Genomic DNA, 23,153 nt, shown 5'->3' on the forward strand with positions numbered 1-23,153 from the left:
AATGGAAATAAAAATATCCGGAGTCCTTACTTCATGGGCTTTTTGAGAATATCAAATGAAATATAGCATATGAAACATTTTTATATGTTCCACTATGTTTATTTACATAAGTTCCATTATGTAAATATTGTTTCTCATTATTATGAAAAGCCTTAAAAAAAGTAAAAAATATGAATTCAACATGACAGATAAATGGGATCCTTTCTGAGTTCTTGCGTAAAGAAGTAACTTAGTATAGTCCTGCCTTTTTAAAAATCCCTATTTCCTAATAATTAATGTGTTCCTAAAGTGGAATGGTTTGCTTATGGAGGTAGTAGGTTCCTAGTGGTGGCAGTGGTGGTGGAATCTCAAAGGGCAGTCTGGGTAGTGGTTAAATTAGATAATCTCTAAAGTCCCTCCAGGTCAGATTCTGTGATTCTGTGAATATCTCAACAAAGAAACTTCTTCAGTCAAGTTAGAAGCTAGAAGAATTTCTGAAGGAATTTATTTCTACAGTTTTGTCAAGTGCCTGGTTAAGACCTGGTCATAGATGTTTTTTCATTTTATTTATTGTTTTTGCCATAGTCCATTCCCTGGGAAGAATGATAGCTTCTCCGAAATCACTATGTTAGACCCTGGAATGGAAAAGACTCTTCCCCCTTGCTTATAAGGCTGAGGTAGCTTTAGAGATCACTGAGGGCCTCCTCCCAGAGCACTAAGGTCCCTATCATGTGTCTCCTCCCTCTTCCTTTTTTGTTGCTGCCTTTGTGGACACAAAGGGGAGACAGATGAGGGTGTGGAGACTGTGGCAAGGAAAGAATATAGATTCTTCATCCTTTTATAGAATTATTATTTCATTGATAGGTGTGCCTCCTTCCCTGATGGAGATTGCAAATAATCCACTTCTTGATTATTTTTGTTTCTGTCCTCCTCAGATATAAAAACATTTCAAGTGATTACTATGTACCAGGCATTGTGTTATGTGCTAGGGATTCAAAAACCCCACAATGAATCTTACTTTAAATCTCTTAATATTTCAGGAATGCCATTAGAGCTTGTGAGTCATTCATCTGTTATCTCTTAGACTTAATAAGTTGTTAGACTACTTCCTTTCCCAATCATACAAAGTTTTTTAGGACACCCTTTGTGTTTCTTTTCCTGATAAATTGATAAAGAGTTGCTACTTACTCATGCCTACTATATAGCTCTCCATTGCCCTTTGAATGAGCCACAACTTTAATTCTTTTAATTCTATTCTATTCTATGACTTGGCCATACTGATATAAAATGGCAGCAAAAATTAGTGAACTTTTGTCCATCAAAAAATCATTATTCTGTTTTATTTATTTGTTAGAGTATTTTACTTCCCTGAGGTTTCTTATTGTATCTTTAATGGTAATAGTTTGTCAAAATACAAGATCAACTAACTGGAAACAGAATTGGGAGACACTAAATTGACTGGTGATCAAAGGATCATAGATTTAGAGTTGAAAAAGACCTCAGAGGTCATTTAGTCTAACCTCCCTATTTTACAGATGTAGAGATTGAAGCCTAGGGAGTTGAAATGACTTTTGGGTCATGCAGGTAATAAATCACAGAGCCATTCTTCCAAAAAGTTTGATGCTCTTTTACAACCAAGATCGATTTGCATTTCCCACTCCCCTGGAACCTTAGTCTACACTCCTAGGTCCTCCAGGCTTGATAGGTGAGCCACTGCTTAAAACCAAGCCTCCATGCCACGCTGTACTTTCTCCTCACTATATCTCTGCCTGGGTCCAAGCGGCTTTCCCAAACCCCTCAATGTATTGTCTTCCCCTCTTAGAATGCAACCATTGTAAGGACAAGGCCTATCTTGCTTGCTTGTATTTGTATCTAAAGTGTTTGTCACAGAACTCAACATATAAAAAAGCCATAAAAAAGCATAATAAATTATCTACCAATCTACTTATCAGTTTACCTACCCAGAAGTACTAAATAAATATGATTTTTCATTCATGCTTTTCTCTTCCAGACAGGAAATATGTAGGGAGTAGATCATCTTTTGTTGATTTCCCTTCACTACCCTCATGTCTCCAAAACCCACCATCTTATATTTTCATTTTATTTATGCTTTTCAGGTTGACTCATTTTTTTTCTATCCTGTCAACTGAGAAGCAGGGTAAAATAGTGGAAAGCATACAGAACTTGGAGTCAGGAAATTTGAGATGATCTCTCAGAGACTAACATTTCTCAGCTATAAAATGAAGAAAGCAATACTTTATTCACTACTGTTGAATAACTCAAGGTTGTTGTAAAGAGATAATTTTCAAAATATAGATATATATATATATATGCATAAATACATAAACCTATGTATGTGGCTTGCTTGAGACAAACCAAACCTCCCTTCCATGTTCTCCACTCCCAAAATGTAATTATAAACATAATAATAATATCTAGCAATTATATGGAAATTGTTTGGGAAATACTTTACATAATATATGTACATATTTGTAACATATGTATATACTCATATGTGTTGTATTCCACTATTAGAACATAAGATCCTTGAGGATAGGCACTATTTCACTTTTACCTTCGTACACCCAGGGTCTAACTCAAAGACTAGCCATTAGTAAATGCTTCTAGAATGACTGGATGGAAAAATGAATGAAAGAAAGAAAAATAATTTTTCAAAGAATTACTCTATGCATAGAACTGAGTAAAGCACTAAGGATACAAAGAGAAAAGACAGACAACCTAAGGTCTCTATGAATTCATATTCAAATGGGAGACACAAAAACATACAAGCGGTTTCGACTATAACTCAGGTGGAAAGTTCCCTGTAGTTCATACAATATATCAGCAAAAAGATGTAAATGTAACTTTTTAAATTTCATTTCCATTAATAAAGTCATATCTGTCTCTGGTACTAAATCATTTGACAGTGCCAAGGACTTTGCTGGTAACTTTTTTTCTGTGTCTTCAGCAGCTGTGGTTGCTGAAGATGTCATGGCTATAGCATCTGCAAAGAAAATGATAAGGTTCATGGTCCAGATGGTCCAATGGATACTATTGTTCCATGGGCTCTTGTGCTAATAGAGTTGGTCAGATTTGTGGTGGTACTGGTGTGAATGGCCCATCCTTTATCAACAACAGTTGATGCCCTTGATAGTAACTGCCAGGGTCAAGTTAGAAGTATGGCTAATTAACTGAGGGGCATTTTTCATTATCTGTTGGGATTTCCTACCTAACAATGAGAGTTCAGTTTTGATTGACTTGCCACTCTTTCTTTGCTTGTAAATTCACTTCTAGATAATCTCCACTTTTAGGATAAATAGCCCTTTTTTACCCTTGAAATTTAGATGGTATTATTTCTTTTCTGTTTTCATTTGAAATAATAAGAAATTAAGTTGAATTCCTTGTACAAGAGCTAGCATGTGAAATTCAAAAGCAAAGAAGCTAATATTTGAGTACTTAAAACTTATCCTTGAAGGGAAACTCACAATAATGAAGTCAAGTATTGTTTGGACTATTCTTCTAATTAATTTAAAGGAAAGATGAGAAAAAATCTTTATTTATACTTAACCCACATATTATGCTGTATCTAGCCACCTACTATTTCCCAGTTAGCCATTCTTCATAGAAAGATAGATAGATTATAAACATAGATATTGATGTAGAAATAGATATGAACAAATATAAAGTTTGACAAAACTAGTTAATGCTGAAAAGAGTCTTGTAATATTTTAAATGTTGATCCTCCATCTTTCCAAAGAAATGTTCTCCTCTATCTCTTCTTTGGAGACAAGTATTTTATTATAATTTCAGTACAATTAAATCATTATAATCAGTTTCTAATATTTCCTTTTCATTGTTTATTTTTAATTTGCAGTCATTGTTCATGTTGTTTTCCTGATTCTTTTCATTTGATTTTTCATCAGTTCATATGAATTCTTCATATTCATCATTTCTTATAGCATAGTACATTACATTACAGTTATATACCATGTTTTTATTTTGTTTGTTTTTTCAGGAATTCACCCATTTGAGAATCTGTCTTTTTTGATACCCCAGATCCACTGTCTTTGACGTTAGGAGAATGAATGCTTCTTAATCAGAAAAATTAATAGGTATTTAAATGTACCGGAGGTTGGGAAACCTCCTCCTTTGTGTTTTGAAAACAAAGTATATTCTCATCTTTTGGGGAATAACACCATTATTTATTATCAGATCTCGAAGGGAATTTCATAATGGTCTAATTTCACCTCCTAATTTTGAAGGTGAGGATTCAAACTTAAAGATGTAATCATACAAATTTGGATTTGATTCCACCCCAAAACTGACTACTAAGTGCCATCTTCACTTAGGGATATGTGCACATTATTATTAAAAGGGAAAATGGGCTGATAACACCAACTAATGCAAAACATATTTATCGTTCACTTTTTAAACTTGCAGATTCAACTACTGGCTCAACTTGACGCCTCTGCTACATATAACCATCAGAGAGCATGTTATCTCATTTTGTAGTATCTCTTCCCTTTTGTTCTTTTTTAAAATTACCCTTGATATAAATTTTATCTGTTTTTTTTTAAAACCTCCTTACATATGTCATTTGTGGAATAAGGGAAGGAGGATTCTAAAAACAATTTATTCTGGACATCTCATACCCCTTCAAGTGATTCTGGCCTTATCTGATTGTAATTTTATAAGTTACTATCAATCAGTATTGTAAATGAGTTTCAAAATTATTAAACCCTCAAATAAAGGATTGTGCCACAGAACTTGCATTGGCTATGTCCATATTAATCAATTTTCCTCTAACCATAGTGTCTTTCATATCTCTGCTTTATGGGAACATCACCTTCCAACTTTAATGAGAGTAGATTATCATCCCCTAAACATTATGTTTACTATCCTGATTTTTAAAAGTTGGGGCATATAAAAAGGGGATATACTTTTTTCTTTAAGATCTCTGATTATTTTACTAGTTTCTTGTTTGATTTTCTATTGATTCTATAGTAATTCACATTGTCTTGGGCAGGATCCTGCTCTCCAGGTCGACTAGTTAACTTCTTGTGATACCTTTCAGGACTGAGATGATATGATAGGATCTACATATTTCAATCTTTACGTCTCCATAAAGGCTTCTTGCATTGACTATTTTATTTTTACATTATAGCTGCAACAATAGGCAATGATTCTCAATTGCTTGGGGCATAAGGACCTTTTATAAATTTCAGATTTCATAGACCTCAACCCCCCCCCCAAAAATCTCAAAATCATAGTCTTGCTTCAAGATGTAGATCAAGCATCACATTCTATATTAAACTTACAAACACACACACACACACACACACACACACACACACACAAACATATAACTACATTCCTTTCACAAAATTGCCCTTACTCCCGAGGTAACTTAAATATACTTCACATTTATCCTATACATATAGTCATATCTATATTTGTTGGCTTCTCTGTTAGAGTGAGATCCTTGCAAGTAAGAATTGTTTTATTTGATTTATTTTTATCTCAAGTAACTAGCATAGTACCTGGCACATATTAGAAGCTTCATATAAAAGCTTGTTTATTAATTGAATGATAATAGCTATGATATTGGTGTCACTTAATTGAAAAAGTATATCATGATGAAATGACAGTGCTTTCTTAGTAAAGTATATGGATTTATTGACTTGCTGCACACAAAATCCAAAACTCTTCTCTCCCAATTTATTTGAAGTCTGCCATTAGGTTAACAACTAGTTTTGTAGCAATAGATGACTGAATTCTGTAACTAATAACCTAAGCTTAATGCATCTGATTGATAGTTCAATGTCCTAGAATTTATTTGTTCTATATAAGGCCAAACAGTATAAAAACTAAACCTTTGATTGCTACCATCTTCCTTTTTAGAATTATAGACTAGCTGGCAAAGGAAGTTCGGTAACTGCCTATGACTTTTAGTGGGTTTTGTGATGGATCCATTTTTTTTTCTCTAATCTTCCCTCTGAAAGTAAAGCCTTTCTGTGGCTCAGCACTCTAGGTACATCTTTTCTGAGACAAAGATGAATGTATTTGAGTGTGTGAAATCCCCTTAGGAAGGGTCTTAAAGGATTTCCTGAAATAGAGATGAGCTTCCCAATACTTCAATGGATGTGTGATATCATCAATATGGCTACTTTCTCCAGAGGTGCTGATCATACTTCACCCATGCAACTGAGGAAATGAACAAATACTAGGGATCAAAGGGCAAATTTTTTAAATCCACAGAGATAAGAAAGTAATTTCCAATATCTCTTAGGATGTGAGTATGGTGGCCTGAATGTCAGGAACATAAAACCTCACTGCTTCTTTCTCATTGTTATGGAAGAAACTATTTTTCTCACCTTATCATAAGTGGTTTCAATAAAGCATTATATTACCCCACTGTTGCCATACTACCTGCATCTAAAGGAAGTTTAATGGTCCCTGGGTATCTATCCACATGCATAGTCAGTTGGATATGGAATAAGGTTGGTCAAGATCATTTTTAAAGTCCCTAACATTGCTGTGACAGGTATTAGACATGATAAGTGAAGGCTATTTCCTCTATACTCTTATTCAATGATAAAAATAAAATTAACAAAAGCAAACGCTATTGATTTAAATCAATGGAAAGAAATTGGTTTAGCCTTGTTGACATCTTAAGTACAAATGAAGACAATATCCTGGTATTGCTAGGTTCAATGTGTTGTGGTGATTTCACAGTTGACTAGTGATTTACACCTTGCCTTAAATTACATCTGATGTATTATGACATCAATTATGAAAACAGCCAAGTTCTGAAAGGAAAGCATCTAGAGAAAGAGAAAAAAATACCTTGTGACTATAGAAAGGAGGGAATATGCATTTATTAACTACCTCCAAAGTACAGAATATTCAGGAAGGATTAGCACCTTTAGTGAGAGGGCTTGCCAAGCTCTTTTCAGGGTTGCTCATCCATTTTTGGTGTCCATCTGTCACCCAACTCCCAACTATGGCTCCAAGAAGTTGTAGCTTGCACAGCACCCAGAAAGCATACTGCTTTCAGCAGATAGACAAAACCAGGTTGTAGTAGTTGACAGACTTTAAACCTTCTTAATGAAGTAGGTGATGTTTACCCCTAGCATGTGAGAACGGATGGATAAGAGCAATTTGTTCCAACGGCCGTGAAGGCAGCAAATGCAAGTATTGTGGAGTATTTAGAATTTGGTAGGACATTAAAATTGGCAAGGTCATTCACTGAATCCTGGGCTGTCACCGTTCATCCTGACTTTTGTCTTGCCGCTGAACTTCAATGATTCTGAAAGAGAGTAAAGCTGATGACTTTGTGCAACTCTGCCTCACTAAAATCCAAATCACACCAAAGCCAAGATATCACTCATTGTAATGTCATTGGTCTTTGAAAAATGGGCAGGCAACAACATCTGTGCACCAGACACTATGCTAAGGGCTTTACATATTTGATCCTCATAAAAACCTTGAGTAAAATGGTCCAACTAAGGCAGGCATATACAGCATGGTGAATTTGACACAATTTTCCTTTCCCCATACCTCATTCTACTTTTTCAACTGCTTCCCTTTTTTATTATCTTCCTTTTTCTTACTGTTCCCTACAAAGGCTATGCTATATTTCACAAGGATTTGCTTTTAGTTGTCATGATCAATGTCTCTCTCTCTACCTACAGTCATTGCCCCACAATGGTGCTAGGACTATATTTTCACTTTAATAATATTCTAGAATATTGAAACATTCTCCAAGCCTAACGGATTGAATACAATGTAGAATTTCAATCATCATAACAGGCTCCTGGGAGGAGATGATTTTGTATGGGTAGGAAATATACTTTCAAGGACTGCTTGAAATACACCACATAAATGGTTGCATAGTCCTTCAACTCATTTCATTAGTTAGTCTGGTATCTTTCTACTACAGTGACTCATGGAGATATGGAGACATTTATGTGTATAGAATGTTTATTTCCAGGCTATCTTGGCCCCTAAAGAGAAAGGCTCATTTTCTCAAACTTTGGCTCCTTGTCCCTCCTCCCTAATCTGGAATTCTGGGAAATATTAAATAAAAGTTACTTTTGTTCCTATCTAGGTTTTCCTATTTAAAAAAAAGGAGTAGAAAGGTACTTCATTACATTGCATTTACATTACATTGGCAGCTATGCATATCTTCCACACAAAAAGAAATGCTTAAATACAAGATAATGCATTGTCAACAACTTAAATAAATTAATAATTTCAGTGACTCCTATTAATACTCATGAAAACATGAGGCATTTTGTGAAGCGATCATATGCCTAAGGGCCAAGCTCTTGTTAACCTAGACCAGTGATGGGCAAACTTTTTAAAGAGGGGCCAAAGGAAAGGAAAAGCTCATCTGTCAGTCTGCTTCTAAGGCAAATCTTTCGAAGTTTCATTGTCTTGTATATTACTCTTTGTATTCATCAGATTAGGAATAATGTCACACCACTGGATAGAACATTTCAGGGGGCCCCATCTGGTCCCCGGTCCGTAGTTGCCCATCACTGTCCTAGACAATACATGTGTCTAAAGTCCCTCCCCTACCATTATAGGCAATCTCCAAGCAAGGAAGTTAAATGTAATGCATTCCAGAGAAAATAAGGAAGAAAGATCAGGAGATATATATATATATATACATATATATATATATATATCTTTTCAAACTTATTCCTTGGTGGGGAAGAGAGGATCAAGAGATCACATGAGGTTTGACCCATCATCCCAAAGTGCCAGATCTTGTCAGTGATTCAGAATACTTGTGTTTGCCCCTACTATACAGAATTGCCTTGTGTCACTATATACATGTCTTGAATATACTAAAATTATCTCTTTCATTAGAATTAAACTCTTTAGGAGCAGAATCTATATAGCTTTATCACTGCATCCCTAATGTTTGGTACAGTACCTGGTAAATAATACATAATAAATGTCTGTTGAATGTTTTTATACATGACTCTCCTTGTTCCTCAAACATAGTACTCCAATCTTCTTTCATAGGCTGTTCCCCATATTTTAAATGGCTTCCTTCATCTTAATATTATTTGTTTCCTTCCAAGTTCAATTCCAGTGACATTTTCAACCTGAGCCTTTTCCTGATCTCTTCCTCACACTCCATCCTAGTACTTTGCTCTCTTTCTATTAATTTTCTATTTAATAAGGACAACTGAAGTAAAAATGTAACAGGAGTAAGAAGGGAAGTTCCCTAATCTATTGAATTAAGTATAGAGCTCAATACAGTGATATAGATGAACTGACCTCTGCCTAAAAACCAACATACATGCCCAACTCCACACCCCATTATATGTGTATTTGCACATACACATATATATGTGTATATTTCTTATATATACTGATATATGTAGAGGCTGTCTCCTCTATGGTTGCAATTTGAGGTCCTTGAGTACAGGGACATTAGCTTTTAACTTTGGATCTTCATTTGCTTAGCACGTTGTCCGACACATAGTAGGTATTTAATAAATGTATGCCAAAAAGTTAATGAAGTCTTGCCCCCTCGTTTGACAAATTAAAAATTCTTTGAGCACAGAAAAGTTCAATGTTACCAGGGATGATGATTGGGAATTAAAGTATTATCATGTCCTTTCTTGAACAACTTTCTCCCTAACACAAGCACGCACATACACCCAAGCAAACTTACACACACAGAACCTTCAAGTGTTAGAACAATCACAGGATCATGCAAGTGCTAAGTCCCATGACATTCGCAATGAACCTTCTAGACCACTTTTACAAAATCCCCCATGAGCTTTAGAGAGATGGGATGGTCAGTTCATTTGTTTTTATTTTGTTAGTGGAGACAAAAAAGAAAAGGCTAATCTTCTCAAAGAGATGTGTGAGCAGGCACAGGAAATCTGCATTGCAATCCACTACTTTCTGGAGGGAGAAATCTTACACGGCTCATGGAAAAATTGCACTTCTCAGCAGTCATCACTGTAAATATGTTCCCTCAGCAAAACTCTCCATTTTGCATTAGTGGCAGCCAGTAAGTCATATATCATAGACCGCAGGATAAGCAGGAGGCACCTGTAGGACCTGCTCCTTGGTGAAGCTACATGGCAGGCTTGGATTAGCATGAGCTGTAACTTATGAAGTGAATGAAAATGATTCTTCATTCAGACAGCTACAGAACAGTCATAGATTAGCTTTGTTTGACTGTTAGCATTTTACTAGTGTGCCTATTAGGAATATGCATGCAGTTTTGCCTGGAAGCACATCCCATATGAGTTATAATTAACCCTTTTGCCTCAGAACAGGTCCCACTGCTGTTAAACAGTATGATTCAATTGGGTTAGCATTAAGGTCATTATATGTCCTCTGAGATTGTGTGGGAAGAAAATTCTCTATTAGACTATTTCTATAAAGGCAATGGTTTCTTAATTTAATATCCTTATTTCTTCATTTTAAATATCCATTAAAAATGTCCCTGTCCCCCCACACTCTATTTTTAAAATTATATTAAATTCTTAGTGAAAATTTTAACTTCTACATAAAATATATTTGTATACTTCATGGTGCAATACATGCTGAGTCATGAGCTCATACATGAAACTAGCTGGCCTAGCTGGTCATGTCCCAATGGAGATTTTGGAGTTATACTTGGAATAGAGTTACATTTGAAGTATCTAATCATTTTATCTGTTGCTTTAAGAGGGCCTCATGAACCCGAAAGAACAAAAACAGAGAAAGAAACTCTAGACCATTTTCCCTAATAAATATTTTTCCCTACTATATGTAAAAATGTTTTTAATATTCATTTTTTAAATTTTGAGTTACAAATTATCTCCCTTCTTCTGACCTTCCATCCCTTTTCCCCTCCCTGAGATAGTAATCAATCTAATACAGATTCTATATGTGTAATCATTTAAAACTTTTCACCATATTAGTAGTTTTGTGGAAGAGATCTCAAATGAAAAAAAGAAAGAAATAAAATGAAATATAGTATATTTCAGTCTTCATTCAGAATCCATTAGTTCTTTTTTTGGAAGGTAGATGGAATTCTTTATCATAAGTCACTAGGATTGCCTTATGTCATAGCAATGATGAGAATAACTGGGTCATTCACATTTGTTCATCAAGAAATATTGCTATCACTGTGTACAATATTCTGCTTCTACTCACTTCATTTTGCATTAGTTTATGTGTCTTTCCATACTTTCTGAAATCTTCTTGCTTGTCATTTCTTATAGTCTAATAAATTTCCATAATATCATACACAATAATTTGTTCTGCCATTCCCCAGTGGATAGACAACCCCTCAATTACCAACTTGTTGCTACCATGAATACCAAGTATTAAGGATAAGTTAGAAGCCTTTCCATTAAGATCAGGAGTGAAACAAGGATGTCCATTATCACCACTAATATTCAATATTATACAGTCATCTCTTGCTGTATCATGGTTCATTTATCTCAGCCTCATGGTTCACTTATCATGGCTTCACTGTATCATAGGTTTAAAAAATATATATATGTATATGTATAAAATTCTGAATTTTGATGTTTTCTCTATATAGTAGAATTTTGTGATTGTATACTGTAGTGTACACAATAGAAATGCATGATGCTATTACTGCTTGCGTAAGTTTGCCAACGTGAGATTGTACATGGCACACCATATATTGGCTGACCAACCATAGCACTGGGTTCTGTATCCTGGGCTCTGATTGGCTCAGTGATTGTAGAATCTGTCTGTTTGCTCTCCTGCTACTTCCACAGATTTTTATTTATCTCAAGGGTTGCTGGAACAGAACTCCCACAATAAGTGAGGGATCACTGTACTGTAAATGGTAGCTATAACAATAAGAGAAGAAGAAATTGAAGGAATTAGAATAGGCAATGAGGTGATAAAGCTATCACTTTTTGCAAATGATATATTGGTATACTTAAAAAATTTGGGGAATCAACAAAAAATTAGCTGAAGCAATTAACAATTTTAGCAAAGTTACAGGATATAAAATAAAATCACAACAATCATTAGCATTTCTCTGTACTACCAATAAAACCAACAGCAGGAGATAGAAAGAGAAATCCTATTTAAAATAACTGCAGACAACATAAAATACCTGGGAATATACCTAACTAACCCAGGAACAATATGATCACAACTACAAAATCTTTTCACACAAATTCAGATCTAAACAACTGAAAAAAATTAATTGTTCATTAGTAGTCAGGCCAATATAATAAAAATAATTCTTAAATTAGTTTATTTATTCAATGTCATACTAATCAAACTAACCAAAATTCTCATAGGAAAAAATAATAATGAATTTCAGTTGGAAGAACAAAACATCTAGAGACTATCAAAGGAATTAATAAAAAACATATGAAGTGGATTAGCTCTTCTAGATTAAAAACTATCTTACAAAGCACAACAATATGTTACTGGAAAAGAAATAGAGTTGAGAAGCAATAGAATAGATTAGGCTCTCAACATGCAATGGTAAATGGCTGTAGTAACCTAGTATTTGACAAACCCAATGATCTAAACTTTTGAAAGAACTCCCTATTTGACAAAAACTACTAGGAAAACTGAAAAAAGTATGCCAGAAATTAGGCATAGACCAATAGCTCATGCCATATACCAAAGTAAAGTCTAATTAGATAAATGATTTAGAAATATAAAAAATAATACCTTAAACAAATTAGGGAAGCATATGTGAAATTAGAATCAGTTACCCTAAAAACTATGATCCCCAGTAAAACTATGATTCCTAGCAAAACTACGATTCCCAGAACCCCACTCACTTCCTGTCATTGCATACTGACGCAGACAGGCTATAAATTGGGTAGAGTTCCGTGCCTAGCTCTCTTTTCTTTCCTGTAGGTGGCTTTATTGGAGCTAGCATTTTGAGCAGGTAGAAAACTTAGTCACATGGTTCTATTTTGTCAGATAATAAACTTTATAAAAATAATACTTGAAGAACTCAACTTTAATTATTACACATGAAATAGTTTACCTGTCCGGTCTATGGATAAGAAAATATTTTTAGGTCAAAACAAGAGAACAATATGAGATGTAAAGTAGACACAACTACATTAAAATAAAAAGTTTCTGCACAAACAAAAACAGTATAACCAAGATTAAGAGGCAAAAAGCTAGGGTTTTAAAGAAAATCTCTCTGACAAAGACTTCATTTCTCTAATATATAGAGAACTGAGTCAAATTTATAAGAGAGGGCCCTTCATGCCTGCTAGATTGTTAAACTATGTTATAAGAGATATGTGAAGAAGTAACAAAAACAGTCAAATTCTCTATCACTATATGATTTTATGCAGCCCAATTTCTACTTCCTATTAAGTTATTTATTATAAATTCTCTATCACTATGTGATTTTATGCAGCCCAATTTCTACTTCCTATTAAGTTATTTATTATATGTGTTTGGACCAATAATTTTTTAAAATATTCTTTCATTCCGCCTTAGAATGGGTTAAAATCAGTTCTAAGGCAGATGAGTAGGCAGGGCTAGGCAACTAGGGTTAAACAACTTGCCCAGAGTCACACAACTAGGAAGAGTATGAAGCCAGATTTGAACCCAGCACATCCCATCTCCAGGCTTGGTTCTCTACCCACTGAGTCACCTAAATATACCCCTGTGGATCTGTAATTTTACTAGTTCATGAAACTACCAATAAACTTCTACCATAGAAGATCAACTACAATTACTAGTTTTAGTGATTTGCCTAGATCAGATTAGGAAATTTGTACCTATCATGTCTTATTTTGTGAAATATTTTTGTGTGTCTTATCTCCACTATTAAATTTAGAGCTCCTTCTAGGATCTGAGTTCTTCTTTTTCTTTTTTCCCTTTAGTACCAAAGATGGTAGGTAATGCAGAAAATTCCAGAAGTAGATTTAATAAATCTTAACTATATATTATCTTTTACTAATTTACATTTTTATGCCACTAGTTTTCCTAAAATTATAAATCCTTTGAGACAAGGTCCATGACAAATACTTTCCTTTGTATCTGACATAGGATTAAGTACAATGCTTCTTCTCAAAGTCTTTCTTCTCCTCTCCTACCTACCACTACTATCGCTGATCATTTTGGCAACTTTAGCTAAAATATAGTTTTAGTGAGAGAAAAATGAACTACGGAAGCTTACTTGGCAGTCTGTGGGATTCCTTGATAGGGGTTGGCCATTGATATTTCCAGTCTGCTGTACTATCTCTTTTGGTTTCAGTGGCATTTTAGACCAAGGTTAATAACATTATGACCCTAATACATTTTTGATCTTTTTAAAAAATGTGTTGACTATACAAATCCTGTTCATCCTTTAAGGCCAGCTCAAATCTCACCTCTGAAACATTTCTTTTCAGTCCTTGCCCTCAAGCAGGTAATAATTTTTTTTCTGCTTTAAATTTCTAGTGTATAATTCCTTCAGTGCTCTTTAAGCAGTTTTACTACCTACTTCCCTAAAACATTTCTTATCTAAACTTGAGTAACACTTCATTTTCCATGAAAGGTTCATTTTATTTCAGACTCAACCATGTAGTTCAAACTAGTGTTCAGTCCTGAAAGAGCCTGGCCACTAATTCTTTGGTTTGCTAAACCTCTGCCCAGCTACCCTGGGGAAAAATTTACTTATATCTTAGAGATTATGCTCATGCCCACATTTGTGTTAAATAAAGGAGTAAATAGTTATTCAATGAACAACATAAATATGGTAAGGGAGAGATATTTTGTTCCTACACTCCAAAAAAAAAAAAAAGATAAACATAAGACACAACACAAACTAACAAAACAAATTTTAAGAGGATTTAGTACCTTAGAACCACACTTCCAATGATTTGGGAGTCTGATATTTAAACTTTATCCAAATATAAGGCAGGCTCTTTTTCAGGGCTGCCAGGTAAGGATTTACCAGGTAAAGATTTTCTATTTCACTTAAATTTTGTTCTATCCAAATAATTTCTGGTACATGTCTGGGCAAAACTTTGTCTAATTCTCTTATCAGTAATTGTCATCTCTAATACAGAAGCATCTGAAGTGGTGAAGTGCAATGGTTTCAAATTCAAATAGAAATGGGGGCCACCAAACTGAATATAACAATCCCTCTGAATAGTCTATTGACTTAAAACATTCAATATTAATATCACATGTTTTATTGTTTATTTTTTTAATTTTATTTTTATATTTTTACTTATTTTGCTAAGTATTTCCCAATTACATTTTTCAACCCTTACTTTCTGTGTTAGAATGGATGATGAAACTTGGCTGCAAGGCAGAAGTGAGGGAAGGGCTAGGCAGTTGAGGTTTAGGGACTTGACCAGGGTCAAAAAAGCAGGAAGTATCTGAGACCAGATTTGTACTCAGGATCTCCCATCTGTAAGCCTGACTTTCTTTTATCTGATCCTCCTTAATGGCCCCCAGTTATATCTTAATCTAGTTCAGATAGTACTTGGGTGTGTTGTGAGCTGCATGTGACTCACTAGCCATGTGTTTTACACCTCCAGGGTAGTAAATAGAACACTGGACTTGGATTCAATGAGATCTGAGTTGAAATCCCACCCCAGATATTTATTAGTTTTGCAATTTACTTAACATTTAATTTTCTCATTTCTAAAATGAGCAAGTATGACTTAATAACATTTCAGGTCCCCTCTAATTCTAAATCTATTCTAGCTCTAAGCTAATGGGGGCCAAAGACTTCCAGAGCTGATCAAATAATGTTATCTACCATGCTAGCTACATCTACCTAAGAATGTTGAATAAATATCTATAAAGGTAAGGAAACACAAAGTGTAAAATGTAAATAGGGACCCAGGTGCAAGTTTACCTGGATGAATCTATGCTCCATTTGGTAGTCATTCTGGCAGTCATTCAATAAGCATTTATTAAATACCCATTTTGGGTATTACAAAGAAAAGCAAAAGTCTGAACTTTCTTTCAAGGAACTCTGTCAAATGAGTGTTCATGCAAAGAAATATGTGCAAAGAATAAACATAAAGAATAAATTGGCGATGATCAACATAAGGAAGGCATTAGCATTTAAGTGTATCAGGAAAGGTACCTCATAGAATGAACTTGAAAGAACTCAGGAAATGGAGCTGAGAAAAGAACTATTCCAGGCATGAAGGACAACCAGAGACAATGACAAGAATCTGGAAATGTGGTGCTTTGTTTGAAGAACAGGAAAGAGTCTGGTTGCACTGGATCACAAAATAAGTGGAGGTGGGGTGCGACGAGGGAATAATATATAAGATGTCTGGAAAGGGAGGAAGGGGCTAGGTTGCAAAGGAGATTTGAATATTAAAGGATTTTGTTTATTTTATTTTTTTATTTTTTGTTCACCAGTGATCTTGACTTCAAATCTTTTTTTTTTTGTCTATTCCTTTTTTTTTCCAGTTACAAGTAGAAACAATTTTTGGCAATTGCTTTCTGATATTTCGTTATCCAAATTCTCTCCTCCTTTTTCTCCCTCCTCCCTGAGGCAATAAATAATTTGATATAGTTTATACCAGTACTATCATCCAATGCATATTTCCATATTCCCTGAAACAAAGGATTTTATGTTGTAATATACAGAACTGCTTTTAGTACCTACAGAAAATGGCTGACTATTTCTGTATATTACAATATTGATCCTAGAGGTGATAAATAGAGAACCACTGGAGTTTACTTTGAATAAAAGGGTGACCAATTGATAAATTGGCAAAAGATCTGAACAATTTTCAGATGAAAAAACCAAAGTCATATATACTTATATGAAAAAATCCTCTAAATTACTACTGATTAGAGAAATGCAAAACAAAACAACTCTGAGATATCACCTCATAACCATCAGACTGGCTAAAACAAAAGGGCAGTAGGACAAATGTTAGAGGAAATGTGGAAAAACAGGGACACATTCAATTGTTTGTAGTCAATGAACTGACCAACCATTTTGGAGAGCAATTTGGAATTACATCCAAAGAGTTAAAAAATTGCATATACCCTTTGACTCAGCAATATTTGCTGAGTCTGTTTCCCAAGAAGATCTGGGAAAGAGGAGAAATACCCATATGTAGTTTTCTTTGTGGTGGCAAAGAGTTTGAAACTGAAGGAATGCCCATCAATTATGGAATGGCTGAAGAAATTGTGGTATAATATTATGATGAAATACTACTGTACCTTAAGAAATGATGAACAGGCTGATCTTTTTTTTTTTTTTTAACTTTGAAAGAAATACACAAGAGAATGAACAGTGAAATGAGTAGAACCAGGAGAACATTATACGCAGCCACAGAACTAATACTAGAAGAATAAATAGAGAATGTTATCACCAGAAAATGAACAGAAAAGTGAAATGTGAAAGATGTAATTTAAGCGTTGGCCACTTTGGCAATGTCTTTTGTGATAGAGGGAGGATAAGCATGAGGAAGAGCTGGGACAGTAGTGGATGAGATTTATTATATAGATTTTATGTAGATATCAAGAAAAGTAAGTGAAACATATAGGAGGGAAAGAACCTTCTAGATCAGTGATGGGCAAACTTTTTAAAGAGGGGGCCAAAGGAAAGGAAATGCTCATCTGTCAGTCTGTTTCTAAGGCAACTCTTTCGAAGTTTCATTGTATGTTATCCTACTCAATGTATTTGTCAGATTAGGAATAATGTCACAAAGCAAGATAGAACATTTCAGGGGGCCCGCATCTGGCCCACGGGCTGTAGTTTGCCCATCACTGGCTTGGATGATTATTTATTTTTTTAACAAATAAGGAAACAAGTGAGTGATTTCCCCAAGGTTATATCAGCAGAAGTCACAAGCTAAAAGAAATCAAGTTCCCTGACTCTAAATTCAAAGCTTTTCCCACTATACTATACTACCTCCTTTTATTCAATTCAACCAAGAATTTTGGGTAGCCTCCTACATAAGAGATATTGTTCCCAGGCATTAGGTGTGTAGGAGGTAAAAAAGAATATTAAGAGGTAGCCCCCCCTTCAAGGACTTTATAGTTCAATAATAGATTCTCCAAAAAAAATGATTGATGCATTTTGGGTAAATTATAATTAATCAAGTTTGTTGATTTATGGGAAAACTTTCCTAAAATTTTTTCACCAAAATTAAAAAGGAACAACAAAAAGAAAAATGAGCTTTATAGGCATGTTGAATACAGGTAATATGTACTGCCTCATCTTGCCCAGGCAGTTTGGGTCCAAGGTGGCTGTCAATCACAGATCCCAAGGTACCATTTCGCAAGAAGGCTCACTTCTGTTGCATGATTGATCTGCAATCTAAGACTTCCTTTAGAGGTGAGCAGATAAATCAATAGAAAGAAAAAGAGCCAAGCATCACAGGCTGTGGGCATATCAAGCAGTCATTTCATATATCTGACAGAAAATTGAGCTTATTGGTAAAGTACTAAGATCTTGCTTGGTGAAAAAGATCAAATGTTTTAACATCCTAATGAAAATCAGTTCTTACATTCATTTATGGATTCCTCTGATACTGAAAACCCCTTATTTGACAAGGTGGGATAGGATAGGCACCCGTAGTTATTCCTTCCCCACTGTGGCTAATAGGCCAGTTTGACAATTGGGGATTTCTCTGGAACATAGAACTCTCATTGTCTCTCAATCTGTTTCTTACTCTATGTATCTCTGTCTCTCCCACTGTCTCTCTGTGTATCTCTGTCTCTGTCTTTCTTTCTCTATTTGTCTCACTGTCACTGTTTTTTCCTCTCTTTTTCTTTCTCTATCCGTCTCTGTTTGTCTCTCTCTCCTTTGTTATTGTCTTTTAGCAAAACTGAATTTACAGCTCGATTTAACCTGGAGACCCACATGCACCTCAGCTGGTTTTGGATGTGTTGTATATTCTGATTGTGTTTTCAACCGGGCGTCAGCATTAGCCTTCAGAGGATATTTTATGATAAATGCTGAATGCTTCTTCTTTAAGAGGAACCTGGAAAATGGTCTTTATTTTCTGCACCAGCTGCTGCTCCTGATTTGAACATGCCAGATGAAGGCTCGATGCCCTTGAATTGTGTTCGACTAAATTAACTGACACCTACTGACTACTGAAATGACCCCAGGGTTTTGCACAAGTGCCTGTTGGAGTGCTGATTTAGTTGATACTTTAACACACACACACACACACACACACACACACACACACATACAGAGAGAGAGAGATTCACACCCTGAGAAAGCATTCTCTGTAGTTAGAAATATTTGAACATGACAAAGCCATAAGTATGGTGTATGATATTTTACAATTTTAATTGGCCATGTGGAAGAATCAGCAGGAGCCAAAGAGGATTTGAGAGTACAACGGAATCCGATTAACCCCAATGGACACAGGATCAGACTAATTAAGCAAAGGTCCTGATTATCAAAGGCTCCAAGGAATTCTTTGTGTTGGTGCACATTTGTGGAAAGTGCAGGACTGAGTTTGGACATATTTAAATAACTATATTAAGATCCGAGGACTCAGAGTGGAAAGAAAGCATCCTAGAGTGAACAAATGGCAGCACAGCAGGACATGCATGTTGGGAAACACCAAATCACACCTGTTAATGCCGGTGTCTTAGGCTTGCAGATCACACTCAGCATCTCATTGAAAAAGTTGCTTCTTAGTGACTTTTGCATATGATTATGAAATCGTAATACAGTAGAGCTGAAAGACACCTTACAAATTATCAAAGGAGGTTACACAGAAAGATAGGATTCCAACACCAGTTCACATTTACCCGAAGAACAAAGGATTTATAGCTAGATAAGACCTTAAAGACTTGCTAGGTTAACTTATCCTTTTTATAAATTAGGAAACTGAGTCCCAGAAAGACTAATAATAATAACAGTAATAAATAGGTAGGATTTGTATTGATCTTTAAAGTTTGCAACATATATTATGTTATGTTGTGTGTTCTTTGAGATTATTTTTTTTTTACTTTATATCCCCAGTAGGATGCCTGGAACATAGTAGGTACTTAATCAGTGCTGGTTAACTTGATTTGACATGTGCTATCTTATTTTTATTTTTGAAATAGTTCCATGAGGTACATTTTTTTTTGAGTTTTAATTTATTTTAGAGATAAGAAAACATTTTAGAGACTGACAAAAATTGAATAACTTGCCCAGGGTCACATAGCTAGTAAGAGACTTGAGCTAGTCAGTGCAGTATTTTAACTAAAGCCTTTCTGATGCTAAGACCAGTACTTTATCCACTGCAACCTCTAGCTTCCTGTAGAAGCTGCTTACCTTAAGTGGTGATAATAATGGTAATGATGGCAAAGACCACTAGTATGGACACAATACATAAGATTCACAGAGTACTTTATGAATATCTCATTTTATCTTCACAATAACCTTGGAAGTTAGTAGTAATAATAATAATAATAATAATAATAATAATAATAAAAACTAACCCTTATATAACACTATGTGCCAAATAACTGTGCAAATACCTTATAATTGTGATCTCACTTGATCAAGTGCTAGCCCCATTTTATAGATGGATGCAATTAAGGCAGAAAGAGGTAAAGTAAATTCCTCTGTATTATACAGCTACTGTCTAAGGCCAGATTTTAACTTCAGTCTTCCTGATTCCCAATCAGGGCTCTACCCATTGTACCACCTACTTACATATATATAGGTTACAGAATAAATAATGAAATTTGAATCATGGCCTCCTGACTCTAAATCTAGCAGTCTTTTTCACCCTATTATGTTACCTGATTCCTTTGTCTAGGCTTGCAGATCATAGCCAAGCAGCTTATATTGTTCTCTTACAATAAATCAGGAAAGCATGTTGCTTTATTAAAAAGAGATAGCTGAATTAGATGTTATGATGAGACAATTCAGCATTTTCTGTTTTTATAAGAATGTGTTTATTTTCTTCTCTTAAGGATTTCTTTCCCAATCTGCTTCATTTGGACAGAGGTATAGAGGCCATCAGAGAAATAACTTGTTTTTATATGTTAGCGGATTTTCAAGAAGGGCTATTGAATAAAGTACAAAATGCTGATCAGCCCCAGGGAATATTTCTTTCCAAATACTAAGATAAATATATAGATAGAGGATTTAAGTGTTAATGATATGTCAGGCACTGTGCTAAGCACTAGGGATACAAATAAAATTTAAAAATAAAGTCTCTGGCACAGAGGAGCTTATATTCTAATGGAGGTGGTGGTGGGGGTGGTGGGGAAATCCAGTACATTCAAGGGATATTGAAAAAGAGAATCAGCCAGGAATTGATGCAGAGTGAAAGGAGCAGAACCTGAAGAACATTGTACACAGAGACTGATACACTGTGGTAAAATCGAATGTAATGGACGTCTGTACTAGCAGCAATGCAATGACCCAGGACAATTCTGAGGGATTTATGGAAAAGAACGCTACCTACATTCAGAGGAAGGACTGCAGGAGAGGAAACACAGAAGAAAAACAACTGCTTGAACACTTGGGTTTATGAGGACATGATTGGGGATGTAGACCTGAAAGGACCACACCAATGTAACTATCAATAATATGTAAATAAGTCTTGAATGATGACACACAGTGGAAATGTGAGTTAACTATGGGGGTGGGGGGGCAAAGGGGATGAAGGGGAAAGAAAAAACATGAATCATGTAACCAAGTAAAATTTTTCTAAAAATAAAAAAATTAATAAAAAAAAGAAAGAAAAAGAGGGTCAGGAAAGCATATGGTGTAGAAATTATCTGAAAGGGTTTTTTAGGTTAGGTTCTGGTCCGAATAAGGCAAAAAACAAAACAAACAAAAAATGACTATTAGACCTAGGAATAGAGTCTGAGGATTCTTTTTTTGAGGTGGTGGTGGAAGGTTGGGATGGAAATGAGAATGATACATGAAAGAGAAACTGAAGGGTAAGGATACATGTGTATGTTCTATTTTTTTTGTCCAAATAGATTCATTTTTGAATGGTTTGAAAAAAAAAGAGTTGGTCGAAAGAACTATAATGGGCAAAGTGATAAAACTATCTCTTTTTGAAGATAATATGATGATATATATATACATATAATCTTAGCAAATGAACTAAAAATTTAATGGAACTATCAGCAATTTTTGCAAAGTAGCAGGATATAAAATAAACCTGTGCAAATCATTAGCATTTCTATATATTACTAAAAATGTCCTGTAAAAAGAGATAATAAGAGACTACCCATTTAAATTAACCATAACAAGGATAAAGTACCTAGTAGTGTATCTTCCAAAACAAATGTAGAAAATATATAAACAAAATTACAAAACGCTTTTTATACAAATAAAGTCATATTTAAATAATTGGAAACATATGAATTGATCATTGGAGGTAAGCTCAATATAATTAAAATGACAATCCTGTGTAAACTAATGAACTTATTCAATGCCATCCCAATTAAATTACCAAAAATTATTTTATTGAAATTGAAGAAATAACAAAATTCATTTGGAAAAACAGGTCAGAATATCACAGGAAATAATGGAAAAAATTGTTAAAGAGTTCTCACAGTGCCATATTTTGAACTAGAGTATAAAGCAGTAATTATCAAAAATATCTGGTACTTGCTAAGAAATAGAAGAGTGAATCAGTGGAATAGACATACAAAAACAGTTGTAAAAATACATGTAATAACCTTGTGTTTGACAAAAGTAAAGATCCAAGTTTTTGGAATAAAAATTCACTATTTAGCAAAAAATTAGGAAAAAACTGGAAAGTGGCTTGGCTGAAACTTAATATAGACTAATATTTTACACCATTTGCTAAGAGAAAATCAAATTGGATACATGAGCTAGGTATAAAGAGATTATATACAAATTTGAGTAGCAGGGAACATATTACCTATCAGATTTATGGTTATGAAGAAAATACATAAATAAATGAGAGAAAAGCATTGTGAAATGTAAAATGGATAATTTTATGTATATTAAATTGAAAAGGTTTTATTTTTGCAGAAATAAAACTCATTTGGCCAAGATTAAAAGGAAGGCAATAAGTTGGGGAAAAATTTTTATAGTTTCTCAGACAGAGATCTCATATCTAAATATAGACAACTTGTCAAATAGATAAAAAATGTGACCCATTACCCAATTGATAAGTGGTCAAGAGATATGAATAGACAGTTTGCAGATTAAGAAGTCAAAACTATATTTAACTATATGAAAAAATGCTCTAATTCATTACTAATTAGAG

At 34.5% G+C, this 23,153-nt stretch overlaps 1 protein-coding gene across 1 annotated transcript in view; it reads left to right on the forward strand.

Annotated features, from left to right (window-relative positions):
* MACROD2 (mono-ADP ribosylhydrolase 2) overlaps positions 1-23,153 on the forward strand; it is a 2,270,665-nt gene that overhangs the window by 1,547,687 nt on the left and 699,825 nt on the right. The window lies entirely within an intron of this gene.

The sequence above is a fragment of the Gracilinanus agilis genome, chromosome 2, assembly GCF_016433145.1.
Source record: "Gracilinanus agilis isolate LMUSP501 chromosome 2, AgileGrace, whole genome shotgun sequence".
NCBI lineage: Eukaryota > Metazoa > Chordata > Mammalia > Didelphimorphia > Didelphidae > Gracilinanus > Gracilinanus agilis.